This window comes from Triplophysa rosa, linkage group LG9 (genome assembly GCF_024868665.1).
Source record: "Triplophysa rosa linkage group LG9, Trosa_1v2, whole genome shotgun sequence".
Taxonomy (NCBI): domain Eukaryota; kingdom Metazoa; phylum Chordata; class Actinopteri; order Cypriniformes; family Nemacheilidae; genus Triplophysa; species Triplophysa rosa.
Window position 1 is genome coordinate 5,088,973 of NC_079898.1, and position 8,303 is coordinate 5,097,275.

The 8,303-nt window shown below is 37.5% G+C and overlaps 1 protein-coding gene across 1 annotated transcript in view; it reads right to left on the minus strand.

The window, feature by feature from the left end:
• The window catches only part of mcph1 (microcephalin 1), a 42,127-nt gene extending 41,672 nt beyond the window's left edge, over positions 1–455 (minus strand). Inside the window, exon 1 of the mRNA XM_057341590.1 lies at positions 334–455. The gene's annotated coding sequence lies outside the window, so the exon portion shown is untranslated. The remainder of the gene's footprint in view (positions 1–333) is intronic.
• Positions 456–8,303: the final 7,848 nt, after the last annotated feature.

Sequence of the window (8,303 nt, forward strand, 5' to 3'; positions counted from 1 at the left end):
TTATTATTATATTATATGTCATCTGTGCAGGTCTGGGTGATCAACACATGTGACGTTATCACTGTAACACACAATCCATCTCGTTCATTAGTTTCATTCAAAACTGCTGATTTGAACAGCATGGTCCTGCTGAAAAGTAGCTAAAACCACGATGCCATTCATAACAATAAAAGCACTAAAATAGCAATCCGAATATTTTAATGCATCGGTTAACATTTGATTGTTAGGTTAGGCTATCATAATATAATACAATGTGAACGCAACTGATAATATAGGAAGCACATCTCATTTAAAGTGTCTGTATGAAAGCAACAAACGCTGTCAACTGCTCACCTTGATCTATGAAAAGCACATCATCATGAATAACACACGCATTGTGATCGTCAACATATCTAATTATTGATACGATGTGTTTTTATTTCATTATTCACTTCACTAACGGCGATTTCGCGCTAATAGTTCGTTTCGCATTGCATGGTGGGAATTCGGTGACGCTGCAACCGCCGATTGGTTGGTACGTTTTGGCCACACCTCTAATGCCTTTTATTGACATTATTTTAGTCCTTTTAATGATTTAATCTTCTTTAATCTGTTGAACACAGTATTCTTAATGTTCATTAGTATTATGATTTGATTTTAAATGCCCATTCTTGTGCACGCTGTATTGTTTTTTTTCTTTTGTTAAAGAAGACGATCATCAAAAACTCAAATGTCAAGTAACTCAAATGAAAGGAATAGTAATGATAATAATAAAATCATGAATATAAATATAAAAACGAATAATATAAAAACATTCTACGTATTCTTACGTCAATTGTAAAAATTAACTATTGATTAACAAACATTTGTTATGCTTTTATATCATGAATGTGATGAGAAAAAATAATAAACGTGCCAGTAAATTACTTTAAAATCAAATCGGAGTTATTAGCAAACAATTAACAAGAAATAATACTTGCTACGTCAAAGGATCGTGTCTTGCTTTATTTTGGCATCACGAAGAACTGATATTAACCTATACGACGTGGCGTATATCCACCAGTAGAGGTCACTATAATCCCAGCTAAGTACAAAGGCTTTTACGCAGATATTAAAAATATACATAGGCTACACTAGAGTATAGATAGGATATTTGAAGTATAGACAAGAACAGATAGCATGGTAGCATTAATGTCTACTGATGATAAGTGTCATGCAAATTAATGAAACAAATGTATGGTAACTGCATCAAACTATAAGGTAAACTTGTTTAAGTTAAATAAAAATCTTACACATAATTATATTGTCAGTTATGACACAATTGATCGGCAATATCAACAGTTTTACTACAGATAGGATATTTTTGAAGCACTCAAACATTCTGTCAACCAATTTCAATCCTATTATCTTGTGCATTGAAAACGAAGCTTAATGGGCAGGGGGAGAATAGAAGTCATTGTTTCAGGTCCAGTAGATAGCTCTTTGATTAGCCAGGCCTTTGATTGTACTGTGATACTGGAGCTCTCACAGCTGCCAGCTGCTTTCCCGTCCGTGTTGGCATGCATTGGCATCTACCTGTAATCCAGTTAATTCTGCCGAAAGGTGGGTTTTAGCTACCAGAGAGCAGATGCACAGTACACAGCTGCTCAGAGGCAGAGGGAAGCGACGGTACTTAGGTGAATGGCAAAGGGTCTTACAGAAGCTGAGAAGTGGGAGCACCGCTACAGTTGGCACCGAGTGGTTAGGAACAGAAGAAGTATAAAGGCTGCATGCGTGATTGAACGGTGAACAAAGCAAGTAGTGAAAGCTCTCGCCATCTGCCCAAAGCTCTTCCGCACAGCTGTGCTCTTCTATATTTGTAGCATATCCAGTTTGCCTCTGTTTACACAGTGTAATAGCAGACTAGCATCTCAAAATGTCCTGGCACATTCTTTTGAAAGAATAAGTCCATCCACAGATGATGCGTATAGCAGTTAGATGCAATATGAGGCAGAGTTTTATGAATGTATAGACCCATCCTTAGCAAATCAATCTTAAAGTGTACCATTTTGCATCACTGCAAATCAAACCACACCAGTGCCACGATCTAAAATACCTGTTACCTGTTGTTACAGGTAAAACAAGGCATTAAAGGGATAGTTCACCCAAAAATATAAATTCTGTCATCATTTACTCACCCTCACCCACTGTATACATTTATTTGTTCTGATGTACACAAAGAAAGATATTTGGAAGAATGTTAGCAATTTTCAGTTCTCGGACATCATTGACTACCTTAGTAGAAAATGTTTTTTTTTGTTCTGTTGAACACAAAATGAGATGTTTTGAAGAATATAGGAAAGCAAACCGTTCTGAGACACCTTTGACTACCATTTACATTGTTCCTACTATTGTACTAGCCTGACTACGTCCGACTTCGTACTGCGCTCAATTTCAGTTCGCTTTTGTACTCTGATATAGTCTGATATAGCAAACCAGCTCCCAGATTATCTCTGGCTCCACACCAGCCGTCCAACCAACAGACAGAGGGCGGGCTGAGAGCCGTGACGTGGACGCTAAGCGCCGAATTTTGGATTGTAGTTTAGGTTAGGGAAATCTAAAACGACAGCGGACACGGGTACACCAATGATTTTAAACTTCAGACAAGCCCCCACACGATCCCCCCCCACGAGAAAGTAAACGCTTGTCAATTATGCCCTTCCAGACTCTGTCTACGAAGCAAAGCGAAGTAGCAGAGTTTGGTATTACCAGGCTACTATTGTACTCAATGATGCTCCAAAACTGAAAATTGCTAACATTCTTCCAAATATCTTTTCTTTTGTGTATTTTTGGGGGGGCTATCCCTTTAACACTGTATTAACCACAATAAAAATTAGGAGACCACTCCAGTTTTGCCTTCATTCAGTATTTTTGCATGTATTGTGCCAACTCCTGTCCAGTGTCTCTCGACTTTCAATAGGAACAAAGCTGGACATAAAGTCACCCAACAGCAATGTGAAAGACAGAGAGAATGCAAAGACACATGAAAACTGTGAACAAAAGCAGACTTATTCCATCAAAGCATTATTCCATAAAACATTAGTAATGTGTTGTTTAAACATGAACTTGTTGTCACTGAAGTATTTGAGATCTAGAAACATTGCTTTTTGTTATTTTGACCAATTTATCCCATTTCAATTTTCTGCAAATAAATGCGGATACAAAACAATATTTTTTATTTAAAACTGAGGAGAAATCTTGTCACTTATTCACAATGGTACTTTTAGCTATACTTGAACACATACAAATATTAAGTAAATCATAATAAATTATTCTGGTCTCTTAATTTTTGCTGAGGCTGCATGTATATTATTTGCTGAATACATTTTTATGTGTTTATAGCTTTGCCTGATCAAAGATGCCTGAACAAGTTCTTCAGGATTACTATAAAGTTAAAGGCAGGTATGTTTGATCAGGGTTGGAGGAAAGTAGACCCCGAAGACCACAGTTGAGACCCTCTGGTGTAAATAATAATCAAAGTTTGAGTTTTATTAGTAGTTCTCATATTGGGATAGGGATTTGAAGAAACCCTTAATCTAGTTTAAAAACTAATTCTCAACCCGCATTGTCTATAATGCCAACATGACTAATCATGTCAATAATTACATTGTGTGGACTACTGAGGAGAAGTATGCTATTTCTTTATTAAGAGATAAACAAAGTTTCACCTGGTGGATAAAGGGGGGCAAAAGAAAAACATCCACGCCATATTTAGAAATTCGGGGGTGCACTCTTTTGCTTTGTGCAGTCAGTTTTCTTGTGATCAAGCATCACATTTTTGTCAGAAAATGTTTGAATTGTAAACTTGTTTTTGTTAAAAAGAAGTTCCGAATATTATAATACAGAGCCAACATGTTAAACCGTGCACACATGAAACACAGGCAGAGTGCAGAAGAGCTGTAAACCCCAAGCAAGTCACGGCTGATCTCTTTTTCAGTCACACTCTGTCCGAAGGCTCGGTGCAGATGTCCAGATTGCTTTACTGAATATGCATGCCAATTAATTATTGATATGCTGGACCACTGACTGTCCAAGCCATCTGAATTAATGAGAGAGGAAGAAGAGGACACGTTTCTCCACACACTGCATTCTACATCTTTATATGTCAAGGTACATCTGCTCACCAAACCCAGCGGTGGATGCTGCGTTATCTGTTTGGCACTGACATTCTTCCAAATATCTTCCTTTGTGTTTAGCAGAACAAAGAAATTTATACAGGTTTGGAACAACCCGAGAGTGAGTAAATGATGACATTTACATTTACATTTAGTCATTTAGCAGACGCTTTTATCCAAAGCGACTTACAAAGAGTAATGTATGATGACAGAATTTTCATTTTTGGGTGAACTATCACTATAGATGTCTTAGGAAGCAAATGTATTGGACGTCAATTTAAAGTACTTGTGTCATGTTAAAAAGAAAAAAGCAGACACTTTACAATAATTAATGAACCAATGATGTTCATCAGTATTCACCACCTACTTTGACACACACACATTTCCTCGGAGGTAACCTACTTCATGTAATTAGTGGAAAAGTGTCCATTAATGCCTAATTGAGACTGTGAATGCATGTGTGTTTGGTAACGTCAAAGCTTCGTGCATAAATAATGAAACACAAAATCATTAACACCAGGGAACATTCCAAACAGATGTTAGAAGGTCTTGAAAAACACCAGGCAGGTTAAGGATATGAGAACAACAAGAAACACATTGGATATTTCACAAATTGTAGCTTTATGGTGATGAATAACAATTTCATCATTAAAAATGTGGGACGATTTAAAACAATACCTCAAATGGTCATATGAATTTTTCGCATGCCACATGACTTGTAAATGCGACAAAAACCCTGCGTTTCATTCCGAAGTGATCATCCCTATGCCCTACTCCCTTCGAAATTGCTCACCCCTGCTATAGGCCATTTGCAGACAAGACTTTCTGTTCCTCGTGACAAACATAAGAGAAACTGTGCATCAGACTGTAACAGCAATCATGTTTTTAAACTTCTGGTGTTTACCTAAAGCTGGTAACAAGGAAAAGCCTTTGTTTTAAAAAATCGTATTGTTTGGTGCAACTTGGGGCGTAATGGCAGTGTGGTCTCAAAGTACCTGGTTCATACTATGAGAATGAAAATGACATTTAATGAAAAACATTAGCCCAAACGATTTTAGTTTGACCCACGCAGTAGCAAGTTAACAAGCAGAAGTCTGAAAATCCACTTTGAAGTCTATTCCTGTGGTGGTCCTTAGGCATCAATGTGGACTAAACTTTATGTCATTAAATCAAATGTCTGGCTATGTGATGAGACCCAAAGCTGACCCTTTGGATCTCATTGCTTGTGTACAAATGCAGCATCCGGCAGACAAACGGCGACAGCACTATCCTTGAAGTGAACCTTGGTGGGTGTAGCATTATGCTTTGGGGATGTTTATCTGTGGCATGAATTGGAAAAAGTTCAAATGGATGCTATAAACAGAGAAAATGCTGGAGGAAAAAGTTGTGCTGTATTCTGAGCTCTAAGAGTTGGAAAAATAATAGTCACTGTGGCATTACAGTACTTCAGACCAAAACTGTTCATGTCCCAGGGTGTCTCGCTGGTCCACAGCATTTTGGGCAGAAGAAAACTGACCTGCTTATTGAACCGCATTGAATACACCAGCGCTAGTCAAAGCTCAACTGTTTTCTCTTAAAGGGATAGCTCACCCAAAAAAGAAAATTCTGCCATCATTTACTCACCCTCTTGTCATGTCAAACCTGTATGACTTTATTTCTTCTGCAGAACACAAAAGAAGATGTTTTAAAGAATGTTGATGTCCGAACAGCGGTGGCTTCTATTGACCGAACAGCGAACAGCGGTGACTTCTATTGTATGGACACAAAACCAATGCAAGGGAATGGCTGCCATTGTTGCTTGATCAACAACATTTTTCTAAATATCTTCTTTTGTGTTCTGCAGAAGAAAGAAACTCATACAGGTTTGACATGACAAGAGCGTGAGTAAATGATGACAGCATTTTCATTTTTGGGTGAACTATCCCTTTAAGACTTCTTTAAGTTCACATAGTGACAAAGTGAACCAGTACGTTTAGAGCAGGTACCAATGTAGCAAACATGGCAAAAACGAATTGAATAAACTCTACAAATATTCAATGTTTTACAGTCTGCATTGAGCTTAAAATAGCCATCAGAATGACACTCGAGCAGACACTCGACAGTAGATGAAGGATGCTTGGAAATCATAACCCTGTTCCATCTCAGTTCCTTTATGCATAATATCTGTTATACCAACAATTAGGCCATTGAAAGAGGGTCGGCGGTTGAGATCTTCAATTACATCCCTGACAGGTTCCAATATCAGCCGTGTCAGTAACAAATCAACAGAATTACTTCAGCTAAACAGAGGAAAAGAGTGTCATGATGCTGAAAGATGTGAAGAGCACACACAGAGGGACTACTGATCAGTCACTCAATTCTGAATATCAATAATCATACTGGATGACTCCGAGGGTTTAACATGAGTTGAACTGGTGTTCATTATGAACTTTATTGGGTGAAAATATGGTGTCTAAAGCAATATGCTATTAAGAGAGCATGCATTAAAATTGGACAGGTGGTCAGCTATGAAGCCCCATTGAGAGGTTTGAACACATCCAATTATGACACATCCAATTAAAATGCAAGACTTGTTTTCACAGTCATCAACACACTGAATCGATGTTGTTACATGTTAGCTTAACAAGCTTAGTATTTAACAAAAAGGCAATAACTAAAAAAGACATATTAAAGAGTACATAACATGATATCATGAAAATGACATTTCATGCAGTGTGTAATGTTGCCGTGTTTGAAAGTAAGCAGTCTGCCAAGTTGTAAATTTGCTAGGACCCGCCTACGTTTTGCTAGGACTGCCCACGAAAACTTCACTCTTCTCCCCCAAACACTGTAGCTCATGAGCCTCATTCGCTGCAGACCAATCACAGCAGACTAGACCATCTGACCAATCACGTCAGACTAGGCTAGCGGAAAGGAGGGGATTAGACAGATGCATTGCAGAACGAATCATTTGAGAGTCAGTCAAGAAGTAAGGTAAGAATAACTGCCTATTATTACGAAATAATAGTGTTTTTACACCCTGTATGTACATACAACTTGTCATGGCTCTGCTTCCTTTGTCATGTTTTTCTTGGTCCTGTAGCAGAGCCATGACAAAGTCTTTGGTTATGTGTGGAGAGAAACATATTATTGTCCGTTTGACAGTAATATACGTTCTCTCCAGTGTCTTGTCATTGGCCCCATTCCTCTCGTTTCCTTGTTATCCTTCCCTAAGTGTTTGATTACCCACACCTGCCCCATGTCGTTATCCCTTGTTTGTGTTCCTATATATACCCTCATGTTTCTTTGTCCTGTGCTCGTGGATTGTTCGTACGTACCGTGTATTGTGTTCATGCCTGTCATCTTGCTTCCGTGCCTTGTCCAGTGTTCCTGTTTCCAGCCTTGTCCTTGTTCCGTGAGTCTTGTGGTCTACCCTGTTGTGTTTTTGATTTAAGACGTTTGGTCGTGTCATTTAGTTTAGTGTTCTTGTTTTCATTTTGCCCCCTCGTGGGAAGTCTTTTATTTCAAGTTTATTCCTTAGTTCTGTTTTCCCCCATTGTGGGTGTTTTTTGTTCTGTTTTGTTTAAATAAATATTTTCTGTTAACCCCTTCACTGCCTGCCTGCTATTGGGTTCTCTTCCACGTCACGGTCGTGACACAACTTGTTGTTGGACACTCCATAAACCAAAGTAGGACCTTAAAAATCCCTAGTTATGTACTCTTTAAGAAAAGAAAAACTTAAGTCTTTATCTATAAGAGATATGTATTTTTTTACCCTTGCTGTATATTATTTTCACTTATTTCTTTAATTTAATCCTAGTCAATAAAATTTTGCACGTAATGTATTTCTGTTTCAGTTTTAACACTCCACATACATTTTGTCCCACTTAAAACTTTTAAACATTTATTNATCCTAGTCAATAAAATTTTGCACGTAATGTATTTCTGTTTCAGTTTTAACACTCCACATACATTTTGTCCCACTTAAAACTTTTAAACATTTATTTAAACATTTGGTTATATGGTTATAGTTTAAATGAAATGCAAAGCAGCATCAAGAGCACCCCTGCACCGTGACACATCATTTAACTAAAATTATTTTAAAAGTTTTGTATATTTGTTAATTGGTTATATTTGCATGTACTATTAACTGACTCATTTGTATTACCTAGGAACTTAGTAACATATTTA